The 16,236-nt window shown below is 36.6% G+C and overlaps 1 protein-coding gene across 1 annotated transcript in view; it reads right to left on the bottom strand.

The window, feature by feature from the left end:
- The window catches only part of IL1RAPL1 (interleukin 1 receptor accessory protein like 1), a 595,893-nt gene that overhangs the window by 123,048 nt on the left and 456,609 nt on the right, over positions 1-16,236 (bottom strand). The window lies entirely within an intron of this gene.

Here is a 16,236-nt window from a genome sequence, read left to right as displayed (position 1 = left end):
ATATGGGAGGTGTTTGGATGACTACAACATTGGTTGAGTAGATCTTGCTACAAAAAATGCCTGACTTGATACAGAAGCTGTACCAGAATACAGGCTTCCTGTAATTTGTGGGAATTCACTAGTCTGTTCAGATGGGAAATGCAGTGCTAACAGCACTTGGCTTTTAAGTGCCAAAGCTGGCCTATCAAGGACACCTCAGCAGTCACTGAAGGGTATAATATATTTCCTTAGGGAATTCAGCCAACTACTTTACAGTGGTGTCAGGAAGGGATAAATCATCCACTTTTGGTACTTACTGCTCTTCAGGTATTGACGTACTTGTCTAAATGCCAAAATTCAGTATCAGAAAGAAAACCTGAATATCATTAATTGAATCTTGTAAAAAAGCTCAAAAAATATTACATTTAGAAAATCCGACCAACGTAAGTTAATGGAATTACACAATGACAGAATCACAGAATTATAGAATCATAGAGTCATCAAAGCTGAAAGAGACCTTTGAGATCATCCAGTCCCACCATCAACCCAGCAGCACCTAGTGAACCCTTAAACCACATCACCCAGCACCAGAGCCAGACACCTCTTGAACACCTCCAGGGATGGTGACCCCACACCTCCCAAGGGAGCTCATTCCAATGCTTGACCATGTTAAAATGGAATTTTTTTTCTTGTATCTAATCTGAATCTTCCCTGTCTCAGCTTAAGGCCGTTTCCTCTGTTTCCCTCACTGCAGGCATGGTACAGGAGATCTGCCCCCACCTCAATGTGAACTGCTGTCAGGTAGTTATAGAGCAATGAGGTCCATGACTGATTATGGGTTCCTTGCTCATTAAGGTTTATTTGATGTTACTGACTGGAATGATTCTTCTCCAAAGAGGAAATAAAACCAAAACACCAGAAAAAACAAAAACAAAACAAAACAAAACAAAAAAAAAACAACAAAACAAAACAAAACAAAAAAAAACAAACAAAAAACCAAAAAACTAAAACCATGATCAACAAAGATATTTACAAAACCAGATTACTGTTGGGCATTTTCATCTGTAAAATAAATTTTGGGCACAATTTTCTGTCACTTGAAAGTAGTTGTCCAATACTAGCAAAATGAAGACCATTTTTGCATATAAAGTGAATTTACTTCAAACAAGCTGAATTGAGAAATTGCACAAAATGAATTGTTATAAAAAACAAGAGAGGGAGGGGAATTAATTTAGGTTTATTACACACGACTTAATATTTCTAAATATGCAGTTAACATTTCTAAAAATTAATTAACTAATTTTAGATAGGTTGAGTAAATAAATAGATGACAAATAAGCACTTTGATGGTTGTTATCAGATACCTTCACTCCAAACTCTCCGGTGCCACTAATCAGTATGCTGCTGTATTGTCAGAATAATAATTAACTTACACAGAATACAAGAAAGTCTGGTAAATAAAATTACCCTCTCTGACAGTCATACATACTATAGTCATCAGTAATTAAAGGCAAGAATACAGACAAAATTTCAGTGACTATTAATTCTCTTCCAATGAACGATGCAGCTCAACCAGAGTCAGACTAGATGAAATATTAAGTGGATGGCACACTATCAAGTACGTTTATTCCAAGTCAGTTAGGATCCAACCCATAAAATTCCAAATTAACAAACCATTACCAATTAATCTCAGAATAAAGATCTCACCTGTGTGGAATTTCTGAAAACTTCAGAATTTGTCACTTATATTTATATGCTTGTACATATTTTTCTTTTCATTTTACTTTATATATTTATTTTATATTAATTTATAAAATAGGGTTTCTTGCATGCTTTTCTGGATTGAATGAATGTCTCAGTGGTTATTCTCTCTTTTATCAAATACATTGATATAAAATCTCAGCATTCACCAGCAATTAAGGGTATTCACACAGTTGGTGATAAAGCAATATTACCCCCAGTGTTGAAGGTCAGGTTGGATAGGTCTTTGACTAACTACCTGGTATAGCTCAAATGTCCCTGCCCATTGCAGGAAAGTTGAAACTAGATGATTGTTAAGATCTCTTCCAACCCAAACCATTCTATGATTCTACAATTCCTCATCTCACACATCTCAAGCAGTGGTCATAGCTTAGTGCACAAAAACATATTAAAACTATCTAGACACATAGAAATATGGAATGTTTCAATTAGTTGAGGAATTTCTGGGAAAGATCAATCTAATTATTAAAATTGTTACTTTACAAGTTGATTAGAAGGATGTCAACATATGTTCTCTATAAATTGCCTACTTTTGGAATATATATAGTAACCTTTTTTTGATTCACTGGAGTCCTAGAAGCCTTCAGTTCTGAGAAAACATTGAGTTTCTTGCATAAGTAGTAAGGCAGCTGTGTAAGGCATCTTTCCTAACCAGGCCAATGTGACAAATGAGCTACTCTTTAGAGTATTTTAACAGCTTCGGTGAACTGCAACAGGAGGTGAAGAGACACCCTGTTGTCCAACCTGTATATCTCAGGGATAGGCATCAGCATGATTTATTGCAAGAGCTTGAACCCAGCCTGAAGCAAAGGAGAAGCAGTTTCAGATCACTAGGGAGGGCTGGGCTGGGCTAACTACTTCACTGGAGTCAATCACTCTTACACAAAGCATCTGCCAGAACTCTGCTATGAGACATTTACAAATCAGGGATCATGACAAGTACAGAATGTTCTGTGATGCTTCTTCTGTTTTTTTTCCTTGTTGAAGTTAGCAGCAAGATGATTTGTATTCAGCACTCTTGTTTTTCACCATGTTACAGCCTGTTTTGCTTTAAGTGCTGTTCAAGATTTCTCACCATAGCATGGCCAAATTAACTCAAGTTTTTCACTGATTTTGCTTATGTAAAGGTGCTCTATGAGAGAGCACTGGGAGCAGGCATGTTACACTTGGGTAACAGTGCACAAGAAAATGTTTTCCTCTGCCCTCACTGCCCTTTAAAATTATTTCAGCATATGTCCTGAAGCCAAGCTCTGCCATGGAGCTGACTACATAAGTTGTGGTTAGAGGAAAACCATACTTATGGTAGCCAGTTGCTTAGCTTCACACTAAACAGGTATTACCATTTTGGCAACCACATTTGCCAAACCCTCTATGTTCCTCCATGCTTTTACACAGTGTTGTTTTTTTTTATACCAGCAACTTATAAATGTGATAAAATATAATCATCCATAATAGGATACAAAGTATAGCATGATTATTTTACAATGATTGCAAAAGTTGCATTTAGAAAAGCGTATGGGCTGCATCTGTGAATGCACATCCATTGCTGCACTAGTGAATTTAGCAGTACATTTTGCTAGTTGTGCTTCAACAGAAAATTGGGAAATTAGGTATCAGAATATAAGAAACTATAGGACCACCAAGTGGTACTGAATGAAAGATGGTGAGCACCCTAGACAATTTCATGCCTAAATTTTTTATATCATTGATGTATTTTATTGAAGTATTTTATATCATTGATGGATTCCTAAACAGGTGTAAAAAAGTAAAAAAAAAAAAAAAAATGTCTGAGGCTGGCTGAATTACGGAATAAAGAGCACAGTTCCTTCAGTGTATATGATAGCAGCTTTACTTATTCTGACTTTGCAAAGGATGGGAAAAGGTGACAATTGTCAGTACTTATGCGACACTTTGTCGAACATGAAATGTGCTCCCTGCCAGGAAGTGTCTTTTCAGTTTAACCTCAAAATGTCAAAATATCTCTGTTTCCTAAGTTTCCTGATCAGCTCTTTTCCCAGTGAAGCCTGTTCACAGCAAAAGAAAGGGTTTCAGTTAGCTGCAGAATGTGTCTAAGAATAAATAATCTAACACTGATTCCAAAAGCCTAGATATTGGCTGCTTTGCACTGATTTTATGGTACCATGTTATGTTCATAGTGATCTTTGGACCACTAAGTATAAAAACGTCCAAACTTAAAACATGTATAGCTGCCAGAAAGTAAGCTTATGGTTGGAATGCACCACATCTTGCCCTAGAGCTGACAAAGAAGAGCTGAAGGATTTGATGGCTCTGTGTTCTAATTGGCAAAAGCGCAAAGTATTTTTTCACTCCAATTTCAGGAACTGCATCCTGATTTCAGCTAAGACATCATTATAGTTCAAGACAATTACCTAATCCGCCTTTTTCTGCTGTAGCCAACAGATGGGGTATTCATCCCAAACTTAGAGAAAAACAATACTGACAGCCAATAATGCTGTTTGTTTTCCTAATGTATGTTTTTGCTTTGTAATGAGAGTAGCTTTCCTTTCTCTTCAATCTTTAGTACACAGGTTGCAATGCAGTTAATCTTCTCTGCTGATAGATTGAGAGAGTAAGAACTACAAGAAATATCTTCTCAGTGTGTTCCCAGAAGTCATTGTGCATAAGATTTTATTTAGAAATAAATAGAAATTATGGACATTTCAACAGCTGAAACAGCTTTTCTGAGTAGTTATGTTTTATCTACAAGAAAGAAAGACACAGTATATTATTCCTTGTGAAGAAAGAACACATTGAAAGAATTTACCTCTATTAATCTCTCATATATAATCTTAGGAATGAGCACAGCAGAAAGACATAATTTTAGACAGGAGATTTGGATTTTTCTGTTGCAAACCTAATGCCAATAGGGACATAGTAAAATCTAACTAGGAAATCAATAATCAGCTTTTACACTGGAGCCAAACAATTTTGCTCCCCACTAGAAAACAGGCTGCAGACAAAGTAAAATGAAGTCCTTGTGATGCAACGATTTGTACCAGATGGGAATTTCTACCAGCTTTTTCAGGGCTGGCAATATTAGAGTTTTCCATATGTCTCTTCTAGGCTTAGATATGGGCCTTAAAAACATATCCCTAATCTGCTCCTAAACTGATTTTTCTTTTATATAGCACATTTTAAAGACTTTTGAATGGGTGAAACATTATGTGAATTCTTCCCAACCAGATATTTATTTTTATGTTTATATTTAGTAATACATCATACAACATTAGTAGTGGTATTAATATTAATAGTAGTAGTAGCAGTACTAGTAGTAGCAGTAGGATCATTATTATTATTATTGATTTGTACCACTATTAATGCATATTTTAAAATATAAATATCTTTATATACAAAGAAATTTATATGTATATACATGTATGTGCAATTATGTATGCATGTGTGCTTTTATATAAAGTGTGTATATATATATATGTATGTGCACTTCTATCTCTAGAAAAACAACTGTAATATAACCATACAAACAGATATTAGGGCTCTCAAAATGCTTAATCTCAGAATACACATAATTACTGTGGCAGCTGAAATTATACCCAGTGCATGATGAGAGAGTTGATATTAAATGCATCTGTGACATGACAAATCACAACTTTCTGGGACTCTCAAAGGAAAATATCATCCTTTTTTATGTGTTCATGATATTTAAGTGTAATTCTATGGAATTTCTGAAAAAAAAAACCTGTTAACACTGGAATATAAAAGAACCTGCTGACTTGTACAGAAGAAAGTTATTTCTAACAATAGGATGCTTCATTTTCTTCCATTTTAATTTCTAAGTTACCAAAACCATAAAATAGTACTAAATTCCACAATAATCATAAAACTAACATGCAATGTAAACCCTTATAGAAAAAAAATACATATTATAGATAAAATTTGACATCAGAGAGACTTTCAATTTGATATAAGTGAGCAATTTTGCATCGTACTTTAATGCAATTTATGAATACAATTTTTTTAACAGAAATGAAAAGATGTTACTAACTGCAAATGAATGTATGGCAATAAACTCTGGTTTGAGTAAATGTTCTGCCTCCATCATTTGCACATATGTATTTATCTGAGAATTTAATTTTAAAAGTATTTTCTATCTCTTAATTGAAATATTGCAAAACCAGACATCTCCATAGTAAAAAAAAAAAGCCCAATGAAAATATTTTTGAAATCTTTATTTAAAATGTTCCTTGAAGAATAGGAATATATTATTAAATACTCCACATTTTTTCCTCATAAATTGACTTTCATGTACAAGAAGATGGAAACTATACCAAAGTGAAAAAAAAAACAAATAAAGAGAAAGAGATGTATTAGCAAACATAATTTCCTTACGTTCAATTCCAAAGGAGATCTTTTTTTTCCCACCATTTCATAAACTCAATTAGGAACAGAGAACTGCCACATGGCACTGGCAGTAAACAGGTTAATCAGGTTAATGTGACCTGTTAAATGTGTGACTGGCCTTGTTTTGCTCAAGCCAGACAATCAATGACATCACCTCTGCTTCCTTAAATGACAAAGGGCACATCCTAGAGCATGTCCTCAATGGAATAAAGAAAAATCTGTGATCTTTGGGCAGGAAGGTGACAACCCAGGACGTGCCCAAAATCTGTTCTATCACCACCTTCATGAACTGATAATGGGCCCATCAATGCCTTGCCAAGACTCATCCATAACTCCCTCCAGGAGCTCTCTCTGTTCATGGGCAATCAAGAACCTACTGCATCCCATTGTGATGTGCTCCACCCAGAGGGAGGAGCCAAGGATCCTCACATGGATATCATGTGGGATTTGGGCCCTTACCCACTAGATCTTTCGCAAAGGACAAAGGTCACCAGACCTTCTCTAGATCACTGCTTCAACTAGACTGCTTCATCGGGACTGCTACCACCACCCTAACTAGCAGGGTGTCAGGAGGAGTTCAAAATCACCACCGGGGCTGCTCCTGAGGAATCTGCCATCATCTCCTCGTGTCCCTCGGAACTCTGAGCTGCCTCCTCCTGCCCTGCTGGAGCTGGGCCAGCGCTGTCCCACCACCACCGCTGCTCCCTCAGCACTGCTTTGGGGCTTTTCGCTACGCTGTGGCCCTGCACCCACCTGCCCGGCCAGGACATCCCTGCTTTCCCACCTGTCACCGACAGAGCTCCTCATCTCACCCACCAGCCCAGGGTTTTCCACTGCTCCAGCCTGGTGCTCTTGGAGCTCCGCACCAGAATCAGACTGCTTCAGGTTTTGTAAAGCAAAGCCCCACAAGGTCTCTAGTTCTGTTTACTTCTATTGCTGTAGTTATTATTGTTGTTTGTTTTGTCTTGTTATACATACTAGTAAAGAACTGTTATTCCTATCCCCAGACCTCTGCCTGAAAGCCCCTTTAATTTTCTAAATTATAATAATTTGGAGGGAGGGGATTCAAATTCCCCATTCCAAAGGGAGGCTCTGCCCTCCCTGGCAGATACCTGTGTTTCAAACCAAGACACGAAGAAAGCTTGGTTGCTACTCTGGTCATTCCACACATTGTTACACATAAAACATTCCTGAATTTAATATCTGTCCTGAGGCTTCCTCAATTTTCTACTGGTTTATTTTCCTCCTAACCAGCCAGATCTCCTTTGTGGGAAACTGCTGCTAAAGGAGTTCCACCTGATGTGTTGAAAAAGACACCTGAGTAAAGAGCTAATCCTGGACTCCATCCCATCTCTGGACCAGCTCTACCTGTCGGCAGTGAGCAGGGTGGAAAATGTTACCAGTGTCTGATAGCAGTCATATGCTGAAGAGAAAATGCTTGATGTTACTATCAGAACGTTCTGTTGAGCACGGTGGGGCTGCAGTCTGCAGAATCACCTCAGGGATTGCGTGACAAAGGGGAAATGAAAGAGGATTGTCAGACTGCAAGGAAAGTTACCAGAGAGGTGCCCTTGGGCTCGGGCAAATCTCTTGGTCTTGCATAATTGATAAGCTATTTTCTTCCAGCCTGGAAAACTTTAAGTAATGGCTTTTAGTTTTAAAGGAGTGTTTTTGTTCTCTGAAGAAGCACGGAGTTTATAAATTGAGGGAGAAAGTGTTGTAACACGTAGCTCTCTACTTCTGTTCAGTTAGTTATTTTCGTTTCAGAAAAGTACTAGAAAGAAATCAATAAATAAAATTTTCCTTCACATACAATAACAGTCACTTCTGGAGAGATTAGGTGCCTGAGGTCCAAACCATATACTAATATTCCTTATTTTACCCCAGGAAGAAGCCTAAAATTCACATTATACATCTGAGCACTTGGTGCAGGGATGCTGAGGTAGAGGTTTTATAGGATTCAGACTTAACTTCCTTAAGGCTATGAATTCAAATTTAAGAATAATGATAAACACTAATACATTCTGAATCCTAGAGAATCAGGAGTATCTCAGAGGATACTCCATGACAAAGGTGAAAAGTGCTATTCCCCTGGGAAGCAAGAGTAGGGAAATTAGTGGACTCCATCACTTAGAGGAAATATAACTTGTTTTCTTGCCTAATCCTAAGACTGACTTTTTTTTTTTTTATGTTATAATGTGATATAACCTTAATGTTGTTTCTTGTGGAGCAGTAATGCAAGGAAGGCTTGATTCCTGGATGATGGTTCCAACAGGAATGAAAACACATATATTGTGGTTATTATGAGACTGACCTGTCTTTCAAAAAGAATAAAAGTTTGGAGGTGTTGAGTTTAATTTTTTGGATATGTTTCAGAAATAGTTATTTTTTGAAACAATATAAAAATTTCATTACTGACCAGTAAATATGAACCTGCTCCAAGTGCTTCATGAAAATACAATCCCAATATGTTAGTTATGATCAGATGATGAGAGATCTTCTGCCATATATCTATTTTGTATCTTTTCTTTGAATGAGTGGCATGATGACTAAAGAGAGACATTTTCTAAAATCCTACTTCTCTAAAATTCCAATTATCATTTAACTATAGCAACTATGGATATTTCATAAACATTTCTCATTGCTTTCCAGTTGAACAGCAGTAACTTTTGCAGATATGGTCATTATTCTAATCAACACATTTTTATTAAACTGTATTTAATTTTGTAAGTTTTCTCAAACATCTGATTCTCTTACTGCTTATTTCACTTGCTACAGATCTTGCTGATTATCTGAATCAGTATATTCACATTCCTCTTCCTGATCAGAGCTGATAGTTGATATGCCACTGATATTCAAATATGGATATTCAATAAAAGTAAGGATTTAAGCAACAGATAAAACTCGCCATTATATTTATCTGGAAGTGGAGGCTTCATCACTCTGAGAAATGTATCAAGCACCTGGTGTGGAGTGTAAGAGGTATCCTGAAGTTTGGGAGAGCCTATTCCCTGGTGGCTTCAGAACAATTATAGATCCCAGCCTTTGCTCCTTTGAGGGCCAATCACCTTCCAGGCACATGGAAAGCATCACCAACACTGTTAGGACTTCCTAAACTATCATTTCCCTTGTAGATATTGTCTTTTAGAAGCTTGTAACATCTAGCTGGTAAAGAATTAACAGTGAAATCCAGAATTACTGATTTGATTGCAAACATTTATAAACATGATCTAATAGCAAAATATAGATGATTTGATATATTTTACAGATATTTTCTAAACACTCATATTTGTTATTTTCTAAATACTCATATTTGTTATCTATGCATAGCCATTATAGTGTCTATTATGCAATAATTGCTTGAAAGAAAGTGTACCCTATAAAGGAAAGTTTGCAGATAACAAGAAAAATACCTGTTTAAGTATTTAATCTGTTTTAACATGAGTTTGTGGGGTTTTTTGGGTTTTCTTTGTTGTTGTTTTTTTGGGGGGGTTTTTTTGTTTTGTTTTGTTTTGTTTTTACTAAATATTAATTCAATTCTCTGTGCAAATTTCAGAAAATCTTAAATAAATGTAAACAGAAACAAGCTCAATTCCTCTATGCAATTCACACCTCCCAATATTTTGTATACATCACTTAGATTTCTGTGCACCCTGTAAAAGCAGGCAGCTACAGGGTCTTCTGTTGATCACTTTAAATTGTGAAATCCCTTCACCTGGGAGGGTGTCATTTTGGCCACTCCTGGTACTCTAGGTTTGCATGTAGAAATAGCATGAATAGAGCTTCATGATTCTGTTTGATTTAATCTCCTTACTCGTGTCTATTTTAAAGACATTTTACTGACTATGAATAAAAATAGACATATTTTTGGATTGTTTTAAAAGCAGCAATAGGACTTCCCCCATCACACAAGACTTTTCAGAAAGAAAGAATTATGAGTTCACATGAGCTTTCCTTGTTGCTGTCTTTGCAACAATGTTATAAACAACTTTCCTCTTTTAATTGATAAAATTATTCTATAAAACAGAATTATGATTTTATACTTTCTAGCTTTTAGCTGTAAGTACAGGGGAAAGAAATCATAACCTCTGGGCTCTGACAAATGATGTTAATTGACATTACAATGTCTAAAAATTTCAGGTGTGTTACAGACCATTATCCTTGCAGACTACAACACTCACAGCTGACCCTTATGTTGATGTTCCTAAATGTGTAATAGACACTTAATATGAGAGGCAACAGATTGTTATAGGCAGATGCAAAAATGCAAAGGAAAATGAGATGATGGCATTAAAAACAGCAGTATTCTCATAGTAGTTATCTATTTTCCACATTCCATCACAGTATCACAGCAAAGGAGAGTATTAGGGTAGATTTTGAAGAAGAAGGTTAGCATAGCTTTGTGGAAGCTAACTTATTTCTAGCTGCAAGGGCACCACAAAAGAAAGCTGAAAATTCTTTCTTGGTAAGTTGCACCTGGTAAGTGAAGCATTTTATCTGACAGAAGAAGAAAAGGTCTGAAATAGGCCAAATATGGATTAGCCTGTAAGTCTAGATGGGACCAGCTATAGATGACCATGGGGTATCAGACCTGCAAAAAAAAATCAAAGGAAACAAGTAATAATATGGATTTAAAGGGCAGCACAAAAGGATAAGATTCCAAATGAGAAAATAGAGAATCTTGTGCCCAGGGGATCCCATCCTACTCCAGAGTCTAAAAACGACTACTCTGTCTCAGATCAGTCTCACCACTTTCCCATATTTTAAATGTTCTAAATTCCCAGGCAAGATGGAGACTTGCTTAGCTCTTAGTCTTCACCAGACAGATGAAAATCTACTCTGGATTGAAAGGCAAGATATTCAAGCTTCTCACTCAACGTGCTGCATGTGGCTGCATTTCTGGCTGACATAAGCTGACATCCAAGTTCCAGTGCTGGAATCCATATATAGAGGGGGGAGGAAGTGGTATTATGCTTCTTCTGAAAAGAATTTCTAGACATGCCATAAAAGTCTTGACTATCTAAATCCAGGTTACATTGTGCTTGGTATTTGACTTTGCTTGCAAAACCATTGGCTAGTACTATCAGCACGCCATCCAAAACATGTTTAGTATTTCTCCCCAGCCTCCAATGGCAGGAAATAAAAATGCAATTCTCATCATTTGTTAGAGAGGAATGATTTAACTTAGAGATAGAAAGATGGATCACTGCAGGTGAATCATTTCTACTCCTTAGAAGGTAGCAAGGAGCTTCTTTGACTCCCTATGGACCTATAAGTTTGGTATAAATATAGCAGGAAAAATCTGCCAAAGGAAATTAGGGGTTTCCATAGGTCTATGTCTTACTTGACAGCTGAAAAAGAACTTAGATTTTCTTTTCACATCACTAATAAATACATTTTGCAACTGTTTCTCTCTCTCTTTTTCACTGACATCCTCAAGTTACTTAGTTTGACAAATTAGAAAATGTTATTTGGAGTTCTCTGAGGTTCCTCTAAGGGCAATGGAAGAACATCTCAGGGCAACCTGAGAATATTACCAAGTGAAAGACCATCCTTGTGCTGGAAGCAGAGCAGAAGTTGCCTTGAGTCCTATGCATTGTGCTACAAGGGCAGGTGTTGCCATGAAGCCACCTACAGGGGAATACCAGGTTAGATGAAGATGTAGAGACTTATGGAGAGAGGATGAGATGAAGAAGTGCAGAACTGTACAGGAAGCAACCACATTACCCCTAAAGATAACTCACAAGTAATTAGACTGCTTAGAATGTTTACTTAGTTCTTTCTTTAAAAAAAAAATAAAAATCAAAATCTATGGAGCTACACAAATTTCAGATTTAAACATACACGCACACAGAAACACACACAGTAAGTGAGGGTGCAGAGTCCACAAAGGTGCATAGTTTTCACAATATTTGTTGGCTGACTATTTGATGTATCCATATGTGTGAGAATAAAGATGCCTGCTCAGCAGCACAAAGTTTATGTTTGTAGTTTTTCAAATAATGAGTATATAATTTAATTTAATTGCTGAGTACATATTTGGTAGAAATATCAATAGGACTGACTTATAGCAGAAATCATGAAGAAAAGTTTAAAGAAATGTATAATTTATGATCATCATTGCCACTGAAATCCTTATTTACATTGGCACTTATAATTTACTTTAATTATTTCTAATATAAAGAAAAGGATATATATGGGTAATGCTTAGCATTCATGATACTGCTAATATTTAAAAGGCTTCACCAACCAAAATGTTTAACTAACTTCCAATTTAGATTGCTTTTAATAGAAATTCTATTACATGTTATGGAATACAAAAGCATAACCCATTAACTCGCTGTATGATACTCTGACTAATTCAGAGAACATAAAAATTGCTCATGCTTTTTGCATTTAGTTCCACTTGTATCTTAAAACTGTGGAATTGTTATTGTACTCCAGAGGGTTGTGCATGGTAAGAAATGCTTTTTTTTTTTTTGTTATTAAAACTTTTAGTCAGAAACTTTTACAGAATTGAAGATGTTACAGGTCTAATTATGAAAATTTCAGTTCTGAAAGGAAAAGCCCATGCGTTTTTGCTGTATTGTTCTTTGGACACCATACCTGGCATCCCTGAATTCTTCTTTCAAGTGGAAAATTTTAATATTTAAGAACCTGATGGAATCTATTACTACCTTGCTCTGCAAATGAATGTGCTGTAAGCATGAGCTTGGGTTGTGCTTGTTTCATGGTGGGAGCAGATTCTTATGTTTGGAGTGATTAAGCAAACTGCATATACCACCTTGCATCAATATTAATAGGAAAGATATATGAAAGGTATAAATTGAAGTTTGAAGGTGAAGCTGCAGAAATCAAATGTGTTCAAAGGTACAATTTATGTGGACAGCTGGATTTTGATACTAAAACGAGAGTTTGACAACCACTCCAATGTACTCCTTATAAGAAAGGTGGATCAATTTAAGCTTTAATCTCTATTCCTACACACTGGACTTCTTTCATTTCCTTTTCTAGCATTTCAAAACTGACATTGGCAAAAGATGCTTTGCTGGATTCTTACACATACCTCATTTTCAACCTTTTTCCACCCTGTGCTCCTTATCTTCCATACACAGTATGAGACTGGTGTGAGCCCTTTAAAGAGAAATGAATTTACCTTGACTTAGTCCCTTCTGCTATAAAGGAATGGTAGACTTTGCTCTAAGGCTTTCTTTTGGGCAGCTACAGTCCACTGTTACAATGTGCTCGTCTCTTTACACTGACTGCCACACTGGATTTTTAAATACAGACTTCCAGACTCTGACATCTTACACCAAATTTCAGTCCACAGTTTCCTAGTGCAAGGTTTCCCTAGGTTTCCTTTCCCCCTGGCACCTTGCTTAACTGTTCCCTCAGGAGGACAGCTGGAGGAGCAGGCATGGTGCGTGCTCAGCCTTTTAATGGCAAATGTAGCCCATATCTGTGAGTTCTGTGCAGGAGTGATAAACTCATGTTATACTTCATCCCGCATCCCCATGGGGATTCTCCAGAGTGGATAGATATCCTGGAAAGGAGCAGTTCTTCAGATTAGTAACATGAGATAGATAAATAGATCTGCAATTTAAGGGCAAATTGCCTAAATAAGCAGTGGAGAGAAACAGGTATATTCAGAGACAGATGGACAGTAAGAAATTATTAAAAATGCTCTTTGCTGCTTCTGGAAAGTTTTTGACTCACAAAGGAGAGGAGACACCTTAACAGCTGCATAAGGAGGGAGAAAAAGATATTCAAAATCCTTCTCAGTTCTGAAGAAAAGCCCACAGCACATTGCTAAGAAGGATGGGTGAAAGGTCATGTGCAAAGAACTGGGTGAAAGAACTTTGAGTTTTCCTTACAATAATGCAGTGTGTTACTGACCAAGAATAAGCAGTGCTTTGTCCTCTTCTCTGGGGGCCAGACATTAATCTGTGACACTGATATGTACATCATGAAAAGAAGGTAGATAGACAGGACAGCCAGGGCTCATCTGCTGTGTTAATGTTTCTGGCCTTTTTTCTGAACTCAGAAAAAAGAGACAATCCTCCTTTCAGTGACAGCATGTCCCATAAAACTCATTACAAAAACCTTATATGCTTGAGCATTAGCCATTAATAATCATTTAAATGCTAAACAAAAATTAAGTTTGACCTCAAATATGAAAAAAAAGCTTCAAAATACATTTTTGAGATGCCAAGATATTGCACATTCTCAGCAGTAAAACTATATTATCTAGTCAATGTAAGTGAAGAATAAATACTTCTGCTGATTGCTGAAATTTATAAGCCAAAATCCCATTAAAAGAAAATTTCAGCCCCTAACTGACATAATGAAATATGAAAGCTAAACTCTGTTATCAGAGTAACAAGCAGAGATTTTTCTTTTCTCATCCTGTGTTTTGTTGCAGAGCAACACCACTTAGACACACATCAGTGACAGGAAAATCATGGAGAGCTCATCTGGAGTGCCATCACATGGTACCTGCAGGACCAGGTGATGTGTAGATGTGGCACCTGGAGATGTGTTTTAATGGTGGGTTTGGAAGTGCTGGGGTAACAGCTGGACTCAGTGATCTTGGAGGGTTTTTTCCCATTCTAAACAATTCCATGATTCTAAGGAATCTGGCCTAGAGCAAAGAACTGTGTTTTGTTTGAAACTTGTTATCTTTATGTCTTTTCAAGTTTCATGATTTGTTTCCAGAGTACAAGCCATGCTTATTCTTCCTGTCCTAGAGTTAACATCCAATTTCTTGATAGTATAAAAAATATACCCTCATAAAATCTATTTCAGTTTTGCTGGCCTTCTTGCCAGACTTTAATACAGTTTATCAGCTCTTTCCAATCCCCTTGCATGAACCAGAGAAAGGGTGATCCAAACCCCTTTTCTTCTTTTAAGAGAAAAAAAGTCTTAAGCATTCCCAGATGTTCAGGTAGACCTATCCATTGATCTCACGTTTTCTGAAATGCAGAGGTAGCACAGTACTGCTGTACTTTCAAGCAGACATTGATCTCGTTTCATTGCCACCCAGCTCCAACAACCCTGGGCCAGAATAAAACCAGGGATGATTTTAACAGACAGTTTCATTTGTATCTTCCACCTCTCTAAGTTCAGCAGTAGGATATTCATATGAGGCCAGAATCTATGCACTGAAATCCACAGCATTGCATGCAGAATTGTAGATTTGTACCTATAAATTGTTTTAGGCTTTGCTGCATAAAGACATTGTCATCTGCTGAGTGACTCCTCTGGTCTGCGTCTCTACTCCTGAGGAGAAATACATCAGTTGTCCTGGGATATTTGTTTGGGTACATGGTAAAAATTTTGCTTTTATCAGTGAAGATACAGTCACAAATACTAGAAAGTCTGCAGCTACAATGTGAACACATGTACATGTGTGTTTCAAAGATTACCCTGTTTATCACTGTGCTGAAATACTTAAAAGTAATTAATAGATCACATAATCTGCTCAGGTGTTCACATGCCTGCCTGCATTTGATCTACATTCATAATTAGCAGATTTTTTTGCTAGTTTCATTTATAAAATTAATATATTAATACTCAAATAACAGTATAACCTTTCATTCAATAAGACCATGTCTGAACTTTGAAAATCGTGCTCCTATTAGCCAAGAGACAGTACTTCAGTCTCAAAAACAGGGAAAAATAAGACTATTTATGGATGCAATTGGTCACAAAAGGAGGTTTCAAAAGCATTTTGCCTCTGTATGTACCTTGAACAACTGAAACTTGCCCTTTCTATTAATGCTATCCAGGCAATATAACTGTGCCTGTCTCATGCTTGCATGTTTAAGTAAATTCCAATAAATCAAAGAAATATGATCTTTCAAAATGTGCAAAGAAACCACTTTCAATTATTCTGCAAAATAGACTTAGGTGTTGTCTTAGCTTTCAAATCTACTGACTCAAGCAGGGAAAGATTCAATAATAATGCATTATAACTTCATAGGTCTTATAGTAATTTTTTCAGTTCTCTCCCTACATTAAGAGCATGGGAAGAGTTTAAAAGAAAAGAAGACCCCTCAGGAAAATAAACCTTACATACTTAGCAAATGAGTCTGAGAGGTACTCTTTGAATTCATG

The sequence above is a fragment of the Cinclus cinclus genome, chromosome 2 (assembly GCF_963662255.1).
Source record: "Cinclus cinclus chromosome 2, bCinCin1.1, whole genome shotgun sequence".
Lineage (NCBI taxonomy): Eukaryota > Metazoa > Chordata > Aves > Passeriformes > Cinclidae > Cinclus > Cinclus cinclus.
The sequence above is the reverse complement of the archived record's forward strand: the minus strand, read 5'-3'. Positions and strand labels throughout refer to the sequence as shown.